We start from the raw sequence: 22,721 nt of genomic DNA on the forward strand, positions 1-22,721 counted from the left end.
GATCGGCAGACTCAATATCGTCAAAATGTCTATACTACCCAAACTGATCTACAGATTCAATGCAATACCTATTAAAATCCCATCAGCATTCTTCACAGATATAGAAAAAATAATTTTACGCTTCGTATGGAACCAAAGAAGACCCCGAATATCAAGAGCAATTCTAGGCAACAAAAACAAAATGGGAGGCATTAATATGCCAGATATTAAACTATACTACAAAGCTGTAGTAATTAAAACAATATGGTATTGGCACAAAAACAGGAATATTGACCAGTGGAACAGATGTGAGAATCCTGATATAAAACCATCCTCATATAGCCGTCTCATCTTTGACAAAGCAGACAAAAACATACGCTGGGGAAAAGAATCCCTCTTCAATAAATGGTGCTGGGAAAACTGGATAGCCACCTGTAGAAGGCTAAAACAGGACCCACACCTTTCACCTCTCACAAAAACCAACTCACGCTGGATAACAGACTTAAACCTAAGATATGAAACTATTAGAACTCTAGAGGAAAAAGTTGGAAACACTCTCCTAGACATCGGCCTGGGCAAAGAGTTTATGAAGAAGTCCCCAAAGGCAATCACAGCAGCAACAAAAATAAATAAATGGGACATGATCAAACTACAAAGCTTCTGCACAGCCAAAGAAATAGTCATGAAAGTAAACAGACAACCTACAGAATGGGAGAAAATTTTTGCATCCTATGCATCCGATAAGGGACTGATAACTAGAATATACTTAGAACTCACGAAAATTAGGAAGAAAAAATCAAATAACCCCATTAAAAAGTGGGCAAAGGACTTGAACAGAAATTTTTCTAAAGAAGACAGAAGAATGGCCAACAAACATATGAAGAAATGCTCAACATCTCTAATCATCAGGGAAATGCAAATCAAAACCACAATGAGATATCACTTAACCCCAGTGAGAATGGCCTTTATCAAAAAATCTCCAAACAATAAATGCTGGCGTGGTTGCGGAGAGAGAGGAACACTCCTACACTGCTGGTGGGACTGCAAACTAGTTCAACCTCTGTGGAAAGCAATATGGAGATACCTTAAAGCGATACAAGTGAATCTACCATTTGATCCAGCAATCCCATTGCTGGGCATCTACCCAAATGATCCAGTGACACTCTACAAAAAAGACACCTGCACTCGAATGTTTATAGCAGCACAATTCATAATTGCAAGGCTGTGGAAACAGCCCAAGTGCCCATCAATCAAAGAATGGATTAATAAAATGTGGTATATGTACACCATGGAGTACTATTCAGCTCTAAGAAACAATGGTGATATAGCACACCTTATATTTTCCTGGTTAGAGCTGGAACCCATACTACTAAGTGAAGTATCCCAAGAATGGAAAAACAAGCACCAGATATATTCTCCAGCAAACTGGTATTAACTGAGTAGCACCTAAGTGGACACATAGGTGCTACAGTAATAGGGTATTGGGCAGGTGGGAGGGGGGAGGGGGGCGGGTATATACATACATAGTGGGTGAGATGTGCACCATCTGGGGGATGGTCATGATGGAGACTCAGACTTTTGGGGGGAGGGGGGGAAATGGGCATTTATTGAAACCTTAAAATCTGTACCCCCATAATATGCCAAAATAAAAAAAAAATAATTAATAAAAAAAAAAAAAATTTAAAAAAACAAAAACAAAAAAAAAAAAAAAAAAAAAACAATGTTATCCTTTAATTACATAATTTTTATAACTATAATTACATAATTTTTACCACAGATAATTTCATGAATTCTGAATACTAGAGCCTAGTCTAAAAATCATAGGTTATTGTGGAAAAGATGCATATTATGTTTATCTACAATCATTAGAGAGTTAAGGAGTATTTTCTTTCATTAGCATTGTTGAGAGTAGTTGCTATTAAGTTGCCCATGTACCGCTAACTTAAGACAACTGTGCTGAATTAAGTTATTTCAATTAAGTTATTTTTTTAGGGGTTCCATTTTCACTCCTCAATAGGTTTCATGCATTTCTCATATGCTTCTTCACTCATTAGTCCATCTAGTTCTGAAGTGTCAGTGTCCTCTCCATCAGCCAACTATCTTCGTGACAAGATTTGTTGGCAAGTTTTTCTGGGTTTTCTGCCAGAGCTTCATTAATTGCAGCTATTTCTCCTGATAGAGGAGAACGGAGTTCACTAGCAGCTTTTGCACTTTCAAAGCACCAAACTCGTCTTGTTGTTTCATTCTGTCCCAACTTCAGGCAGACGACAGTAAACAACATCCCCCAAAGCTTCTTGTGCAAAATTGCTGAATCCCACCATTCCAATGCCCTTTTCTGTCATTATCCATTCATGTTTCTCTGTGAATTTACCCACTGAGAGCAGAGTGGGTCCCGTGCACAGCGACCAGAGCCCCACCGCAGGCTGCAGGCCACAGCCCATGTGTTCCACGCTGCTCATAGTGCCATGTTCACCCGAAAACCAAATTTAAAAAGAAAGAACCAGAAAAGAAAACCAGTGGACAAAGAAGGTGCTAAGAAAGAAAAATGAGGATAAAATGGCTCTGGTTACTATACGCAGTGCCTTCCCTATAGGACCCAAGAAATCTGCATCTTTATTTGACAATTATAACATAAAGCCACTAACATTTCTCAAAATATTTCATGGACATGTTAATTATTACAGACAATCATCCCTGGAGTTAACTCTAATTCAACAGCTTTTGTTAACACTGGAGGAGACTGGGGCAGACATTGGAGAAAAAATTTGCCCAAGTTCGTATTATGTAAAATGGCACTTTGACAGCCTGACTACCATTCTGGCCTCAGTCTATAGGTCGCATTCTCCTCTGTTTTACAGGATAGAAGCCAGGAGGGTGTGAATCACAGGAGGCAAGTGGACAGCGATCACGATTTCTGACTTCTGAGTATCTGTAACATACCTGGTTAATATTTGTTGTGCAACTTTGCTTTCGTGGTAATATAATTCCTGAGAAAATGAATGGGGTCAGCAATAATGGGAGCTAATGTCCTTCATGCAAGAAAACAGCAATCTGGTCCAAGAAGAGCATATGCCTCAAAGGCAGCTATTCCCAGCCTGAAGATTTCAGGAGAGTCAGAACCAGGGGAAGCTGGGTGTGATATAGTCACAATCCTTCAACAGATCCAAACGTTTGAGTTCTGAGGGTCATGGTTTAACTACATTCAGAATAAAAGTGATATAACAAACAACTAGTTAAATATGAATCTTTAGAAGTGGTTTTGCAGCACAGTGACACAAGCACAGGACTGAAAGGGGGAAACTCAGCTACAGTGCCATATCAACATCACCCCAATTAACCTGAACCAGGACACTTAGCATGGCTAGAGTTAAACTAGGTGTTCACTTAATCCCCTAACAGTTCTAACATTCTGGGATTCTGTGATGGAAAGATGTGACCTCTACACCTATTCTAAGTGATTATAATAAAGTCATGTAAGGACCAAACCAATCTTTACTACAGGCAAAAAAAGAGTGATGAGATCTGGAGACACCAGGAAATCCACTCTAATCACTACCGTGTCTCCCCACACCTGTCCCTGATGCCCTAAAGATGAATATCCATGGGTATATATTCTCCCACATGTATATCATATATATAATATATATCATAAGAGTTAAAAAATAGGCCTTGGTTCTGATAGATCTGTGTTAGAACCTCAGCTCTGAACTACCAACTCTTTCACTCTCAGCCAGTTAGTTAATCTCTCCAAGTCTGTGTTTCCTCATCTAAACTTCCATATAATAGGTATGGGAATTTTTCATTACATTCCTCAATGGTTGATTGTGAGGATTAAATTGTGACAGAGTATGTATAATACTTGATACAGTGTCCAATATATAGCAAAGTTTTAATAAATGGTGGTTACCATTATATTGTTAATGTTTTTACTCTCCACCTGTATTCTGACCAGCCCAAAGTAAGGCATGACTATTAAGTCATCTTTGAAATTGTTTAAAAATTACTTGTAGACCCTTAATTGCCTGTTTCCATTTTTCACTTTTTGGTTGCAATTCTATGCTTTTATTGTTTTATTCTTCAGTTTCTAAGCTTAGTCACTCACCTACCTCAGGCTTTTGCTTTAATCCCACTTTCATTTAGGAAAAAATTCTAAGTGGGGATACCTGAGCCACAAGTCACAATAAATCTGGAGAGTGGGTTCATGATCTATATCTTATTCCCAACTCACAGAATCACAGTGAAAAAATCCAATTAATCAAACTTGCTCTCCATTTTTTTCTTGAAAAATAATTAAGGAAGGATATATTTCAGGTTTTATGCTTCCTTGTCCAAATTATATACAGATGCTACATGGAAATATATTCTTAATAGCTACATTAACTATGATAAGTTCACTCACATCATTGTCATTCATGTCTAATTAACCTAAATGTCCAACTGGGAGTAGTAAGAACTTGCACACAGCAAGGAGAGTGAGTCATGTGGGTCTCCCAGCCCCTGGTCCTGCCATTTAAATATACAAGGGTAGGAGAGGAAATGAAGATTAGTGTTCAGGATCAAGACAGGCAACGTCAGGACAACCTGGAAGGACTACCTTAGCAAGACAGATTTGAAGTTGTTGGGCAAGGAAACTCTTTTGAAAAGAAAAGCATTTGTGAAATAATGAAACAGTAAAAACAAAAATCATATGCATAAAACTTCCCCTATGAATCCAAGTTCAGACAGCATTTTGAAAGGAGTATGCAAAATTATTTATTCATAATTTTCGCCTGTCAGAAATTAAACATCTAGTTTTCTTTAATAAGATCAGAGTTATATTCAGTTCTTTGTATTGTATTTCTGACAATTATGGATCCAGGTGCTGCTTGATTATGTACACTGATGAGGGGCTTACTACCTCCCAAGGCCTTGCATTCCATTGATTAGATCTCTTTTGGTTACACATTTCTTTCTTTTATGTGATTGAACTCTACACCCTCTGTAACTCCTCCCACCTACAACTGGTCTGTGATCTCTAGAGTGATGTATCAGGAAGCTCAGCAGGTAGGAGATTGAAGAGAAGGAGCTGGTGGGTATTTGGAGGTAGTGTGTCTTTTCACGTTGTCTATTAAAGTAGGCTGGGCTACTTATTCCTATTGTGGGAAACTCTACCAGGGACCAGAGAAAGACAGGATGAGAATGTTTGTCTGTTACCTAGATATAGGTCTATCAAAGTCACATAATTCCTACATGAGGCATGGATCTCAAGGCCCAAGAAGCCACATCGTGAAAAAAGTACCTTGACCAACAGGCTGCCAGAGCCTAGCACCATTAAAGTGAATTGATAATTAAGCTTACGGAAATAAAGAGTGAAACTTTGTTAAGGAGTGCTGTGAATCTTATAAATGTAGGTAGTTCTAGAAAGGCAGTATTGGGTAACACAGGAATTTTCGAGTTATACATTCATATATTGAGCATAAGAACCTTGCTTGTTTAAAATGCAGGCTATTGGACTCCATCCTTGGAGATTCTAATTCAGTGCCTCTGGTGGATGGCCCAGTAGTCTTCATATGTAGCAAGGGCAACAGATGATTCTCAATCTTTTTGGGAAATACTGGTCCATAGTGCAGGCTTCCGAAGTCAGAAAAACCTGAGTTAATACCTGGGCTTTGCCTGTGCCAACCATGTTTCCTCTTTAGTAAAATGGGGATGAAAATCATAGTTCCAATCTCTACGGGTTGTTACAAGGATTAAATAAGAAAATGTGTATAAAGTATATAGCACCGTGCCAACAATGGCCCATTAAGTAATTGTATCATAATTACTTTTATTTTTCATTATTACAAAGTAGTGATTTCAACTTTCCCCCAAGGAATTACTTGCATTATGAAGACAACCCTTCCTTCTTGGCCTTCCCCTATTTCTGATTTGGTTTGAAATACAGAAGATATCTTTGCAAATACAGCATAGAGGAATCAACCAAAAGCCTTGCTAATTTGATATTTATCATATCTTTCACATCCAACCCTTTCCCCTTTCAACTTTCCCTCCCTGGCCATTACCTCAGGCATTCTCATTGACATTTCTCTTAGTCCCTCTCATATGTTGCTCTTTTTTTCTATAAAACTCTTCCAACTGCTTTTTATCTGTGAAATACTCAGATCAACTATCAATGTAATTTTACTGATCATTGTAGTTTGTTTTAATGTATTTCTATTTTATGTTATTATATATTTTATTTTATAGTTATATTTTATCATATTTTATTCTCTAATTTTAATTGTATAATGGTCAACTTCTTCATTTATCTGATTTGATCACTGAGGATAAATTTGTGGCAAGAGTAGGAAGAGAGAAATGGGGCAATGAATCATAGTATATCACTCAACCCAAAACAGTAAAGACTGTTTCAATTGCTTAATTCAAGCCAATGCATTTTTTGCCTAGTCAGCATAACATCCTCAATTTTCCACTTCACTTTCTTGATATTGACTCAAGCTAAAATTTCTCAGTCTCATTAGTTCATTACTAATGTGTGATTACTATATGCAAAATTTTAAAATAAAGTAATTATTTGCAATGGCAATTTTGAAGTACTTGAAACATCAAATACTGAAGTTAAATTATAGTGTCAATATTATATATAACTGATGTAACAAATTAGCATTGATTTAGATGGTAAATGAGACAGTGACTATGACAGAGTATTCATTTCTTCAAATGGACAATTAAATAAATCATAAATAAGTATACTATTGTAGGGGATCAGAATATGCCACCCCAAAATGTGCTACTTTGGCATAAGGGTTATTTTTTGCTGGAAACAAATTAGAACCAATAGATGCAAAAATAAGCTTTCTTGGATCTTCCTTTAGCTGACTAAAAGTAGGAACTTCTGAAAAATGAGGACTGCTATAAATTCCTTCTCCCTGGGAAGTTTTAAAGCCATGAAAAAGATGGCTTTTCAACACCAAATGGGTCAGCAAGCCAACCTTACCAAAGTAACCCTTATCTTTCATGAGTTTCCCCCATATATTTACCTTCCCATGGTTTTCTGTCCCTAAAGACCCAAAATCCCTTTCCTTTGTCTTGTCACTTCTCTATAAATGTACTGTTCTTTATTAAGATGATATATAGGCTCAAGTTCTAACCACCTCTTTCAGTTACTCATCACTGAGTTTCTCCCACAAATATATGTACTGCACCTGCTAATATACTCTGTTTTTCTCTTGTTAATCTGTCTTTCGTCAGTTTAATTTCCAGGGTCCCAGTCAGAGAACCCAGGAGGGAGTGGAAAAAAATTTTTCCTCTACACTATATATAATAGTATAATTTTCTAATAATATTAATATAAAGAGGTAAGCTAAATAAATAATTAAATTATATAGAATATTAGCTAGTAATGTTAAGATGCTATGATGGAAAATTAAAAAAAAAAAAAAAAAGGACAAATGAAGACCTGTAAGAGAAGACTTTGCCAAAAAGATTCACACTTAAAGGAGATGAGGGAGTACCCAAGTAAATATTTGGGACAAAAATTCCCTCTGGAACCACCAGTGCAAAGGTCAAGAGATAAAAACGGGACTGGTGGGTTCTGAGGCCACTGTGGCTGGAGCAGAATTGGAGAAGAACAAAACGAGAGGAGCCAACATCAGAAAGGCAGTGGCAGGCCTAGTCACAATGGGACTCATTGGCTATTATGAGGAATTGGCTTTTACTTGGAATGGTAAAGACAGCCAGAGGATTGTTAAAGCAGAGGCATGACAACATCTGACTTACATTTCAATGTAATCACTCTGGCTACTTGACTGAGACATACTGTGGGGGTTAGAGGGTAGAGCAGGGGAACAGCGAGAAGACCATAGACTAGCCCAAGTCAGAAATGACGCTGCCTTAGGCACTATCATGGCCTTAAAGAGATTTATGTTTCTACAAGCTGTCACGTAACACTCTATTCAGTTTGTGTTATCCTAATCTCAAGCACACTCTTCTGAAAGACTTGGAATTATTAATAATCATGATAACTATAATCTCATGGAACATAGGTTGCAAGGACTATGAGCTAAGTAGGCCAACAGAACTGGGTAAACAATTGAGTGTCAAGACTCAAGGTGAGGCCAAGTCAGCAGAGGAAGCCCACCAAAGGCCCTCAGATCAATCACCATGCAATGTCCACACAGAAAGAACAGGCAGTATATCAATACAACAACAGCAGAGGCAAATGAAAAGCAACACAGACCATCTAACACATTCCTGATGTCAAAACAATTCAAAAGCCCTCTGGACCTTAGGATCAGTCTTGCTGAGAAGGGAAATAGAGGAACATTGAATCTATTTACACAAAATAGACATAAGTTTTATACCAGAAGTGGCCACATAGCCATAAATTGGTAAGAGTAAGTCTCCTTTCCCAGAGTAAAAATGAAGCCTTGAGAGCTAAACTAAATTCAGATAAGGAATTATAAAGAGGCTTATATCTTTGTACTCCTGAATGCCAAGAAGCCACTTCAATAATAGTAGGGGAAATGAATTGAGTACTTAGTATCTGGTAGGCTCTAGGATTAATCACTTTACATGGATTATCATATTCCTCTTCACAACAACCCTACGAGTAAACACTATTATTTGCTCTGCTTTGCAGACAAGAAAGCTGAAACCTCATACCTACCCAAGGGCAAAAACCAAGATTCGAAACTGCTGGATACAAAGCATCTGACCCTAATCACCCCAATCATCATGCTCTACATTACTTCCAACCAGTAGAGCTAACCATTTATATGGTGAATATTTTAGGACATTAATTTGGTACAATACTTTAGACATTTGACTCAGTCAATATCCCCAACAGACTTATTTCCCCACCAAATTTATGTACCTCAAGACCTTAGAACATATTCTCAGATTTTTTGGTTTCCTCATACAATGCTGAGCATGAGTAAGCAATTCCCAAGAATAACAATGTCTGTAATCCAATTTGTCAGGTGCCATGAGGCACAATGGTCCACACGGGAGGAGTACTGCCTTTGATAGCCTTGATATTAAATCCTAAGAGGATCCACAGCAGAAGTAATTTGCTGCCAACATCTTTATAAATACAGTGATAACCTGTATCCCACTTAAGCCTGGTGATAGTTCATTTCATAAAATAAGGGACTAGACTGACAAATGAAAGATCATTTATTTCCTCTAATTACATATCAAAATAGCTAAAGAAATTATGCTTTTCAACAAGTTCTTGCTCCTCATGCCACCATCAGTTTAATCATTATCATAAATAATTATAGTTTTTCATAAGGCATTTGGAGATTAAAGTGTATTATCAGTTTTTTCAATTTTAGGATTACTGGAAACTCTGATCCATTCCATTTTATTGCCTTTCAGCGCTCATAATTAATCCCTGCTATGAGAACACCAAAATTAAACCTCATGCTCTGTGCTTATATTAGATTGGAAATCTCAAATACCTTGGTTCATATGATACATGCAAATTAATTAGATGCAAATATGTAATATTCTGATTTAAATCCACATAATAAAGAGGGCACAGTGTCTGATCTTATTCTGTATGAGTACTTAGCACTGGCCAGCTGCTGTGAAATTGGATACCTTTTAATGTCTTTCTGTAATAAGCATAGTCTATGAAAGCCATGAATGAGAAAACCACACACCTACCATGTAATTTTTGCTGCAGCTTACCTGTGGTCTTTTGTGAAACTCTACACAAGGCAAAATATCTTCGATTTGTTCTGCTTCTCCCAGTAGTTTCAAAAACTGAAGGAAAATAAGCTACTTAAATCTCCTGTTTGGAAGGCGCAGTTTAATTCTAGTTCCATACATCTCTGGTGGTCATTGCCAGTTTGTAATGTTACAACGGTTTTTGTTTTAAAATGCACAGTGGGCTTATATAGCAATTTTATCAGATGAATTATCTTCTTTGGGAAATCTTATGGAACACAAAAGGTAATATACAGCTGACCAATCTTTGTATCAGGTATGTGCCAAGAAATTTCTGTAATCAAAATTCTATATACAAGGCTCTTGCCTGCCTACAAAAATGTATTTGAAGATAATTCTGCTTCACCAATGTTTTCATTCCTTAAAGATTTTATACCTAAGCATAAATGTTCTCCTTAGCCTCATACCTTTTACACCTGAGCCACATCAAATAACATTACAAATCACTGAGTCATTTCAAATTAAATTTTGTACCAGAAAACTAATTTCCTTATCCAAGTTACTGAAATAATGGATATTATTAGTATATGCAAATGAAAAGCACCCAAATGTTAATGGGAGAAACCCAGTTTGTAGATTTCCCTATTTGGAGAATGTTCCCCATTCTCTATTCAAACGTGGCCCACTGATTCTAGCAGTTTAGTACCATTTATGGCAAGAGATAAGGTGCTGTGATGCACATTCCTTTCGTACTTTTGTTCAAATGTTGAACAGAAACTTTAAGGTGGAGACCTGCTAAAGAAAGTGATAAATAGATGCTTCCCAAGGCTAGGAAAAGAAAGAGCTAGAAAGGTAAAAAATGAAAAACAGATGGTGGTACAGCAAGGAGAGGAATGATAACACCCACAACCATAACTCTTTCAATGCTCCAGAACAGGCTCCCAGAGCACTTTTTTTTATTCAGTAAATCTCTGACTTCCTGCACCCAAATGGCTCTCTTAATCTTCCCAGAGCTGCCTTCTTCATGGTAGAGAGTTGATTCCTTAATATGTTAGGAGGGTCCATTGGAAATTATTCTGTGTGGTAGACTCATTGCTGCATTATAGAGCCACCAAGTCAAGTGTTAGATACTAGTAGGCTTATCTGGGCCAAAAGAACTATGAAAAACTATGAAATCCAAGTTGGGTTAAAGACAACCATGAAAGTTAATATTAATAAAAAATTGTGCTTTCCCAGCTGAGGTTATTATTGAGTTCCTCAAATTCCTTCCACATAGTGAAAATAGATCTATAGAGTAAGGGAAGTACTTATGCTGACACAGGGAGGAAACTTTTTGTTACAAACCTGAATTGTCTGATTTCTGGATTTATCTTTAAACCTACACAGCATCAAGGAAGGAACACAGAATTCAGGATCTAAAAGACTGAGTTCAAATCCTGGTTCAATCTCTTAAAGAATCTTAACAAAAATATGTTTAACAGCACTGAGCTATAGTTGTCACCTTTATGTAACAATGGGTAGGTAACACCTAACTCAGTTGATTGTCATGAGGATTAAATAAGGTAACATATATAAAGTTACTGGTGCAGAACTTTAACCTATGGGTTTAAAAATATGTTTCCTGTTTAAAATAATTTGATAATAGTAGATATAACAAGTCTACAACTTTTCAAAATAATTTATTGGTAGTAGATATAGTAAAAACAATAACGACCTTTTATTGGATGCTTTATAAGCTAGGAATTGTGCCGAGCATGTACACACAGTATTTCTAAAACTCATTTTAAAACCCCACAACATAGATGTTATTTAACAGGGAAAAAAAATCCCTATTAAGTACTACTAACAGCAAGGAGAAAATTGGACCAGTAAATGAAATTCTATCCCCTGCTTTGAGTCAGGGTTCTTCCAAACCCTGACATGTTAGCATCTAATTTGATATTAGAAAGATTAAGTGACTTCTCCAAAGTCACACAGCTAAAAGCGGCCCAATGCTCAATTTCATTATATATCCTAAGTGTAACAGTTTTTCCTAGTTTATGCAACATATCTTAAAACCTAAAAGCAGAACAGATCTTTGAGGCTGAAATAAATCCATACAAACTCACTATGCTAAATCCTGTTGCTACATAGCACAAAACTGTCAGGTAAATACTGTTCTCTAAAACTCCTCTAACTGGAAACTGGTGGAGTGGGCTGAAGTAATGCCTATGAGAGAGGAGAATACCCAAACCTATAGCCTTCCCAGAAGGTCCTCAGGAGCTGGGGTAACAGTGACCAGGGTCACGAAACTTCCCTTTGGAAGAGCTCAGAGGCTCAGCCTTGAGGAACAAAGCCCAACCCTCACCACCAGTAACAACACCTGTTAAAGTTAAGTACTGGGAAAGGCAGAAAATATTATACTGGGATGAGCAGATCAACTCATCAGGAATTAATGTGGAGTCCAAACACCAACTTCCACAGTCAGTGTCTCAGAAAGCAGCCAAATTGTTTTATGAGGGTAAAATCCTTCCTCTACATCTTTATTATACTAAATAGACTCTGAGATTTGATATAAAATAATCCCTGGGACCATCATACCGAGGAAATGCTCATTTACCTGCAAAAGCTCTGCTTCCTCGTAGAAGATAAATTGAGCTCAGCTTCTCTAGATGTTTCTCCATGCTGTTTGGGACACTTGAAAGGGATACTTTTCTGCATATCAGAAGCTGTGTTTCAAACACTGGAGCAGGGTGAGTTTCTCTGGAGAGAACATTCCACACTGTCTTTCTCTACATTATCACATAGCGAATCCCATGTCTAGCTCGGGAAAGGAATAAGAAAAGCACCTGGACCAAAATCTAATAGATAATAAATTGACTTTGTAAGATTCTCCACTTCTTGAAAAGAAGAATGATTCTATAATATTTACATGAGTAGCACTTTTCAAGAAATATATTTAATGTATGAAAAGAACACATACATCGATCAGATAAAATTTATGATAAAAATGGGTCTACTTGGCTGAATTCATAAACATTAACCAAGCCTGGCACTAGCATATCAAATAACTATTTATTGACTGTATAGTACCATCAACTAAACCAGGATGAGAAACAGAACTGCAAAGTGCTATATACGAAGTGCTAGGTTTTACTAATATAGCCTTACCCTGAGAATATTAATTTTATGAGAATATGTTTTATTTTTAGTATGTCTGGTTCTGACAACATTTTCCAGAAATAAGTAGTGAGCGTGAATGGCAAGAAACTCAAGTACCAAAATGATAAGAAATATTTCAAGCTACCTTTCCCAGAAATACAAGGTTTCTCAATTGATAGAAATTCATCATAAGCAACTGCCTATATCAGAGTTCTTCCAAAAATTTCACCATGCTCTAATTCATCAAAAACACCAGACGGAATTGCCATTTAATCCTTGAATCAAGGAAACACTTCATCTATCTATAAATGTATAAACACCTTCCAAGCTCTTGATGTGCTACACCACAGCAATTTCACAGTCTATCCAATATATCAGCAACTCTAATTATTGATACAGTATATACTTCATTGTGGGATTTATACAAGTTTAACAAGAATCACAGTATTAAGAAAAATAATATGAATTTCTTCAGCATATTCATTACATAGAAATAAAAATGGTAAACATTTCTCAAAAACAGGAATTTGAAATATATTTTAAAAATCATTTTTAAAAAGATCAACTTTTGAACAAAACACAAAGAGAAACAAAGACTTTAAAAACCTGGGTTCTGGCAAGCGTGCTCCTAACTAGTTGCATCATCTTAGCCGATCTGCATTTCAAATTCCATATCCACAAAGAAGGAGAAAGTACAATCTCTGTCTACTCATAGACTTGTTTTGTGGAGCAAATGAGGTAATTTATGACACACATAAAAGTGTGTAATGTGGTTATCAAGGGCATTTTCAAGTGAAAGGAGAGAAACGGGATACATTTGGTGGCTGCCTGTCCTCACACAAGTATTCTCTTCACCCACTCAAAGCAGGTGATTCGAAAATAAGTTACTGCCTGAAGTAGGTCACAGAGAGAAAGAGCAATACACTGGCACGGAAATATTCACTCTGGGGTCAGTTACTAAATCTCACTGAGCCTTAGTTTCTCTTTCTTCAAAATAGAACAGCTTACCTGTCCCTACCTGCGCAGACATGTGACAGTAGATTTAACAGTGTTGTGTTACTCAGCTTCCTCATCTGTAAAATTGGCGTTGGGGATAATATATTTAAAGATGATAGCCTTTTGCTTAGCACGTTCATTTATTCGACAAATAGTCTGTTCTAACTGCTGCAGCAATAACGGAGAACAGAACAGAAAAATCTCAGGCGCCATTGAGCTTATATTCTAGCGTGGGAAGACAGACAATAAACAGAATAAATGAGTAAAAATAGATAGTGGCAGTGCCAGCTTCACAGACGTGAGACCTGCGCAATTGCATAAGGCCCCACGCCCAGAACACCCTGTACTTGGTTTGATGCACTGCTTTTGCCATCTTGAAATTCTTAACACTCTCTGAACAAGAAGCCCTACATTTTCATTTCGTGGATGGTGATAGATATTTTGGAGAAAATAAAGGGGAATGAGATTAGGGGGTGTGTGGTGGGAGGCGGGAGGTGGGAGGTGGGAGGGACGGCCCTCAAGGCTTCAACATGACATTGTACATTGTGGCTCCACACAAATGTGCCCAGATGGAGGGGAGAGTAGGGACTGAAGACTGCCTAGAGAAAGAGGGCTTTGTTCTTGCACAAATCTGGCTCCAGGCAGCTTGTTCTAGAGGTGACAATCACAGAGATTACAGTGAGCCTCGGGTATCTTTAGGTGCAATCACACAGAAGCCTGTTACTTTTCCAGCTGTAAACCACAGTCGTGTCCCCAGAGGTGGCATCATTTTCTCATTTATACAGAGGTGCAAGTGAAGCTAGCAATGGGCGTGCTGGTCAGAGAAGGCCTTCCTGCAAAGGTGACACTTGAAGTAAAGGTCTGAAGATGTAAGCAAGTGAGCTGTTCAGAATGGAGGAAGAAGGAGTCCAGGGAACAGTGAATACCACTAGTATACTATAGTTACAAGCTTATCATTTGGTGCATTGGGGAAAAGAGCTTAATACCAGGTTGTCCAATATAGGAGTCACTATCAATATGTGGCTATTGAATACTTGAAATATGGTTCGTGTGAGTGAAGAACTCAATTTTTAATTTTATTTAATTATAACTAACTGAAATTTTAATTTTAAAACTTATACCTGATTCAGTTATTTCAAAACTTTCATGCTGGTTTTTAAACAGTATGAGTATATAAATCTATTTCCTCGCTGTAATTTCATAAAATTTAAACACACATTACATATTTGTGGTAAAAATTTAGAGTCTGAATTAGATATGCTGTTACTTTAAATTACACACCAATTTTGAGAACTTAGTATCAAAAAATACTTAAAATGTATTATTAATACTTTTATATAGATTACATGTTAAAATGATATTTTAGACATGTGAGTAAATAAAATATATCATTAAAATTAATCTCAACTGTTTCTCTTTACTTTTTTAATGTGGTCAACAGAAAATTTAAAATTACATATTGGCCCACATTATATTTTATTGGACAGTACTGGTGTCATGGATTAATATGGTAGGCAAAGTTAGATTTTGCCAAAATTAAGAATTTGTCACCTGTTTCATCACAAGCGTATCTACAACAACTGAAAGACAATGCTATAGTGGGGACTTTGTGATGTTTGCACTCTGGAAATTTGCATGTACTCTCCATCCTGTTTGTTGAAAACCCCACCCTAGTTCACTGGGCCATATTCTACCTATCCTTTCAAAATTCTGCTCCAAAAATATATGCTCTAAGAAGATCAATTCTCTGACCACTGAAAGTCAAGGCACCATCATCTCCTTGGTAGATAGATGATAGCTCCCTAATACATAATACTTTACATGTCTGTGTGCCCTACAGGACTTCCCCATGTTGAACCAGGGATGTGTCATTCAATTTTAGATCCCAAAAGTTTAGCCTAAGTCCTGAAACATAGTAAGTCTCAAAAATACTTATTGAATTAAAAGTTGGACACAGAGTGTGTGATGGGAGTACAGATGTATAAAGATCTATACAAGCATACTTTAGGGAAACTCCCATTTATGCAGCTGTCAGACTTATAAAAACTTATAAAAACCTCAAACATCTGGAAAGCAGCCACATAGTCTGAAAGCATGAGAAAAACACAGAAATTATAATAAGAGTGACTGAGCACCTACTATGTGCCACATAGGTGCTCTGACAAGTTTCTTTCATTTAATCTACACAAGAATACTTGTTATAACTATTAACCACTACTGAATACTATTATTTGTGAGGCACTATGGTAAGCACTTTACAGATATTAATTTTTTCCATGTTTACAACTCCATAGTGTGGGCTCTGTTATTAATAGTATCCCCATTCCACAAAGCAAAGAAGTTAAGCAACTTGCACAAGATTACACAGCTAATAATAAGTGTCAAAGCCAAGATTAAAACACAGGCAGTTCCTAATATTTGCAATCTGAAATGAGCATGAATGACCTTAATTCAAAGAGACTCTAATACAAACATTTATAAATCTGTAAGCCAAGAGAAATCAACTAGAGGTAAATGTCCATAGAAATATATGAGGGCAATAGTGGAACAACCCAAGAAATCTTGGAAATAAAGCAAAGATGACAATTAGAGATTTGGAAGTTCACTTTAAAAATTGACTAATATATTCAGAATGGTTCTGCTCATATAACATACAAAATCTGGCAGAACAAAGTTATAATATTTAGTGATATAGTAATATATGTAGGTTGTAAAAATATAAAAAGCAAGCAAATGATTGTGGCAAATGCCAGAATCCTGGTTTCCCCTTAAGAAGAGATAATTTATTGTAATCCTGGGAGCTTTGATGGGGTTGTATGATCTATTTATTGACTTGAGTGGTAAATATTTGAGTGTTTGCATTGTAATTATTAAACTGTGTATATGTTTTATGCAGCAACAACAACTACAGGGATTCTGCATTGTAGGGCAGGCTGCAAGGAGATCCCATCAGAGACTTTACAGTTTTACCATAGAATAAAATCTTTGGTTTGCCAAAGATATTCCAACTTTAAGTAAATGTATACAGGTTGGCCTTCTGGCTTTTCTTAGTTTGGAAATAAATAGGAGAGTCTCAGGGATAAGCAATTGTTGCAATGAACTGATTTTAATTTTGCTGTTGTTTAAAGTGCCTAGAAAGAAGGATGAGAAACAACAGGGAGAGAAGGTACCACAAACTGTGGGAGTACAATGAAGTGCTATCTGCTTGTTTTGGGTTCTAAAAGTCTAGGACTTCAAAAATAATCTAAACATAGGAAAGCAATTGTAATATTGTTTTTCAAACAAGCAAGCAAAATTTGGCTGAAACTAGAATGGCAGGGGTTAAAATAAACACCTACTATCTCAATGGTTAAAAAAAAAAAAGTTGGCTCTGTGTGTGGTCAAAGGAAATAAGGAAATCTGCCTTAGACAGGAAGCTTGGGTTACACCTGTGCTTCTTGAGGTCAAAGAGGCCTTGAACTCCAAAGTGTCTTCCACTGTCTGTCTTCCCAAATTCACCTTACTGCTGCAGTCTGAATTCCCAGATGCCCAATTCGTAGAATGGCTGAAGTCAAAGGGGTCCCAGCAGTCATTTACCACCCTTATTTTACAAAGAAAGAAACTGAGGCCCAGAGAATTTAAGCAACCTGCCCGAGGTCACACAACCAGTGTTAATCTGAGTCGTGCCCAATCTGCTTTCTGCCATACTATACTAGTATAGCCAGTTTGTTTATCTTTAGGGTTTCTACCCAGCCATGTCACTACTGTCTTCTTCTTGTCATTTATCACCAGCTCTAAGCAGTCCCTTAATAATTCTTATATTTCAAATATACCACAAGCCTAGTATCCTGATGATATAATCACCATCCCAGTTTCAAATCTTTCAAATGTCAGAATTATGAATTAAAGCATACCTCTGCCAAACTAATCACTACATGCACCTATTTTGGAAGTTGGTTGGTCTCAATGTTGAAGGCTGCAGCCTACAGTTTCTGTAAGAGGTAATATTCACGTAATTTTAAAATGTTAAATATAGCTTAACTAATACATACTTGAGGAAGAAATGTAAAGCATTTTAAGTGATATAATTACCAAAGATGGCCAAAGCCAGAGTAGCAACTTTACTTCTTCCTGGTGTTATTGATGGCTAAGCGGTAAAAAAAAATGGATTGTCAAAGAAAATACTTTTCATTTATACCCCACATATTTTCTCACTAATGTTTTTGTGTGTGCACACATCTAGACCTGAGTTTGCAAATGCTATCATCTATTTAGGTGATGATTGACAGGAAGTAGGGAGATAGAGCCAAGATAGACATCTGTGCTGCCCATTTGCCACTGCAGACTCTATAAGGTAAAAATGTCCAACCTGTCAATCAATATTGTGGTGTTTTCATTAGATAATTATTTTTCTCTATCTAATAGGTAATGATATAGAAGTTATGACGCTTTTAATTAAAAACGATTATAAAAAAGTAAAATATTAAATATTGAAGGTTTACATCAATTTTTCTTCATCCTCAATTCACTTTGTATGCCCCTTTCAGAGTTTTTATATTTTTATTCCCTGTGCTTGTGCCCAAGTTTTTGATAGTAACTTAACTTATTCTTCCCTCAATATCCAATAGTCAAATACTTATCTTGCTGGGATCAATATAATAAACTTCAAGAACTCACAAAGATTAACCCATTGGAAGCAGAATGACTTTCAGAAACAAGATACTTGCCCTACACTATTAAAAGAAAAGAAAGAAACAATTGACATCTTTAACTCTGTATATATATTCTTCCTGTAGTTATACCACGGTTTTCTAATTTGTTAATCTTTAGGATTCTTTCTCTTGCCTTAGGAATTGCACATCTAAAGCTGTAGAAAATTTATGAGATAAATGAGAGTTTAAGAGGAATCATTTAGATGTCTGAGACAGGTGTTCTTGCTGATTAAATATGTGATTATATATGATATTATATATGTGGCCATATAAAAAGTCAAGTGCCTATTTTTGTACCCAAGGTGAAATTTTTTAGATCATTTTTCTCCTTTTATATATTGTAAAAATAGACAGATATGTTCTGTTAAAGTAGCCCAGAGAACCAAGACCAATTTTTAAATATCTCATTTTATTCTGAATAGCACAAGGTTATATTTTTCAGGAGTGACTTGAGTAGATGAGAATTTTGAGAAAATGGTTAACATGTTGGAATCTTCTAGGGTTATTTGATGTATCAGTCTATACACAACTACCACTTAAGTGACTATGCCTTAAGTTCCAATTGGCTGGATACTTAAATATGTATAATACATGGCCTCTGTTTTCAGGAACTTTACAGTATTTCACAGGAAATAATGAAGTAGAAACACAAGTAAACAGTACATAAAGAAGAATATACATGATTATGAGAGGTACAAAGGAATTATTTTAGCAGTCCAAATGAGAGGAAAGAACATATGTGGTAATGGAGATGAGAAAGGGCTTTGTGTAGGAGGTGACATTTAAAACGTGCCTTAAAGTATAAGAAGAATTGTGACAATTGGAGGGGGATTGAGTTCTATGCTAAAGACATAGTATAATCAGAGGCAAAAAGAGTTCTGTGTGTTGGAAGAATTGAGCATATTTAATGGGCTGAGAGGAGCAGATTAGCTGGAACATACAGTACTGAGAAACTAGTATAAGACCAATGTCTAGCAAGATTTTTGCTTAATTTAGTGGTCAATAATAAGTCATAAAACTTCACTCAAAGCAAGACTATGAAGTATCTCTTCATCTCAGCTCTTCCTCATGTCTATCATTTGCTCCATGAAAAAATAAGCCTCTTCTTGAGGTGAAGTGAAATAATAAATAAAGATTTAACCAGTTCAGTTGTCTGAGAACCTATTGCCTCCACCTGAAAATATTATGCTAAGGCACTGTTCGTACTTTCCAAAGAAAAAAAATGACACTCCCCTAAAATAAAAACCATAACTTTGAATTGCCACAATCTACCTAATCTGTATTTTTAAGGTGGTTATTTGAGTTGGATTATAGGCCATTGCAACAAAAAGTTAAATGTGAAAGATATTAACATAAATCTACTACAAACTAGGTACAAGTCAACACCAGCTTGCAAGTCAAGAAAATGATTGAGAAACAGTAACTTTTTCAAAAGGTATAATTCCAGTGAAGTTACATTGCAGGATAAGGACAAACTAAACACAGCTATGATTCGGCCTTTCTTTGAGACTGATAACCAGTGCCAAACACTCACTGGGAAATCCACATTTCTTACAGCTTGAATTATCATTTATTTGCTACATTTTGTGATATTTTAGCCTATACAAAAAAAAAATGTGTATGATTATTAACCAGTGGCTTCAGCAGGGAAGATTCTTGTCACACAGGCTATGACAAAGAGTTCTATGATTTCTGTACAACTGGAGGAGCTTGCCTCAGTATCTTCCCCAACCTGGAGGTAGCTCGTTCACCAAAATACCAGGACACGGTTGGAGAAACGCAGTGCCACAGAAAGTCACATATCACATGGACACAGAGGACAGAGAAAAGTGAAAAATCAAGCACAAAGACAGGACATTTCACAGATAACAAGTCACTATACTACATAGGCATTTTTTGAAAAGCATATTAAAGTAGGATATACTTTGTTAAATTTTTTGTTATGTGTATAATGTTACTAGTTTTTTTAAAAAATACTGATGAGCATTGTAGGGGGGAAAGGATTACCTCTATCCCTTTTTAGGGAGAGGCAAAGAAACATACTGTAACCAAAATCTCTAAAAAAAAAAAAATTGTTAATAGGCAGTGAACAGGTGGAAGGGGGGAGAACGGGAAGGGTACGCACTTTCATGGTGGGTACAGGGTGCACCACTTAGAGACTGGACACGCTTGAAGCTCTGGCAGAGCGGGGTGGGAATGGGGGACAGGGGCAAGATATGTAACCCTAACAATATTTGTACCCACAGAATTTGAGATTAAAAAAAAAACACCATTTGGTATTCTTCCTTAGAGATATATCAATGGGGTGGACTTGAGCTGATTAGACAATAAAACCTTGGTGCATAAAGTAGACACAGCAGGTAATCGGCATCCTTTATGGAACTTTGTCCAAATGGTGCTTAAATTCTATTTGGGCTACTTGTTACAGTGTTCAATGCAATCTCGATTTGGTACAAAAAGGGAGACTCATGTATCTTAATGCAACTTTAGAATTTGAAACTAGAACACACAAAAAATCTCTAGCTACTACATTACCACACAGATATTGCAACTTCAGGAACTTTGTCTCATAGCAAGCCCTATTTAAGGGTTCACTGACCTACACAAAATCATTAAACCACAAAAAAGATTTATTAACCTGAAGTCTTCATTTATTTTATAACTCTTAGACATTTACCAAGTACTGAGATAATGTAAGATAATACAACCCTTTCCGAATACTCTCATATCATTATCCCAGGAAATAATATATTGAGGGTCTTGATATAGTAGACTACATTATCTGGAAATAATATTAGTTTTACTAAAAAGGGTCAATCTTAAGTTTCACATATTATTAGAGTTATACATAATATCTGGATTATAAACTTACTAGCTGCCATTTATTGCTTAATTTAGAGAGAAAGTGTGTTGGGGGGGACATATAAACATTAACTATAAAAATTAGATGAAAAATTCAAGCACAATATTAACCTGTTTACTTTCATACAAAAGATGCTTCTAGAAAAATTGAGTTCATCCAAAATGTTGTATATTATTAAGTTAAATTTAAAAATTAAGTTTGTGTAAAAACCCCACAGTCAAGAGAAGGGTTAAGTTTTTCTGAAAAGGACTACAGAAGTAGAAATTCATAAATCTCACAAGTTTCTTAATTTACAATGGCACATCATTTTCACACCGGACATCAGAGTGATAGACACGACCCAACCATTAGCTAAGCACATATGGTGATTTTATTTATACCAATTTTCCTGGCACCAGGAAGCTCTCATAATGTCCCAAATTTCATGATATGATTTTAGTTATTTTAAAACTTAAATAGCTCAATAATATGTACAAATTTTTTAACTTAGTCTCAATTATATAATACTTTCTCTGTAAAATAAGAGCATGAGATTTAAGTGGGAGACAATAACACAAAAATAACAGTGATCAGATAGCTTTGTTCTAGTAGCCTACTAATTTATGGGTGCTAGCTAGTTAGATTTTAGAAAAACACTTTTGTCCTATATTTTCTATAAAGTTTCAAGTATCCTAAACCAGGATCAAAAGACTCCACTTTATTGCTTTCTCTTTCAATGGATTCTTTGTAAAGAATTATTTAATAATATATTCCTTCACTGGCTTTATATATGCTAATTTCCATACATTAATATTTATTAAGTTGAGAAAAAAACATAATCCTTGTCTTTTGTAGGTGGATAAAGAATTTCACTGACAAAGTAAAATAAAACATCTCATTTACAGTCATGTTTTTCCCTCTCCTCCATCTTCTCAAAATCCAAGAAAAGGATGGAAAACACACAGTAAATTATTGGTTTGATAATTCTTTTGCCTTGAGACCCTAATTTTTCTATTAAAGAGAGTTCTAAAATGACTACATTTTCAGTATCCATAATATCTGAAAATGTAGTTGAGTTTGTTTTTCTTTTAAAAATCTGAAGTTTTGTTTTCACAGAAAACCAGATGGTGTTGTGGGTTTTTTTTTTTTTTTAATTTGAGGGTGGTAGTAGAATTTTGTCTTGTTTGTTGTTGTTTTAAAAAAAAAAAAAAACAGGTGTGACAATCATTTTCTCCTGCTACTGTATTAGCACATTTAATTGCTAAGTTCACAGGCAGCCCTCTCAATTCTTTTACTAGCAGATGGTGAGTGATTTTCAAAGAGGAGTAAGGATTTTTCGAGAACCATTTCAGAACAGTATGAGATCTGCTCTTTCCTCAATGGGTGTGTCAACCTCTGGTGAACACTAAGGGAAGTCA

General features: G+C 36.0%; 1 protein-coding gene and 1 pseudogene across 1 annotated transcript in view; both read right to left on the reverse strand.

Moving 5' to 3' along the window:
• The window catches only part of TAFA2 (TAFA chemokine like family member 2), a 422,620-nt gene that overhangs the window by 193,940 nt on the left and 205,959 nt on the right, over positions 1 to 22,721 (reverse strand). The gene's annotated exons all lie outside the window — the stretch shown is intronic.
• LOC109730872 (glycine cleavage system H protein, mitochondrial pseudogene) lies at positions 1,792 to 14,200 on the reverse strand (annotated as a pseudogene).

The sequence above is a fragment of the Microcebus murinus genome, chromosome 10, assembly GCF_040939455.1.
Source record: "Microcebus murinus isolate Inina chromosome 10, M.murinus_Inina_mat1.0, whole genome shotgun sequence".
NCBI classification, from domain to species: Eukaryota; Metazoa; Chordata; class Mammalia; order Primates; family Cheirogaleidae; genus Microcebus; species Microcebus murinus.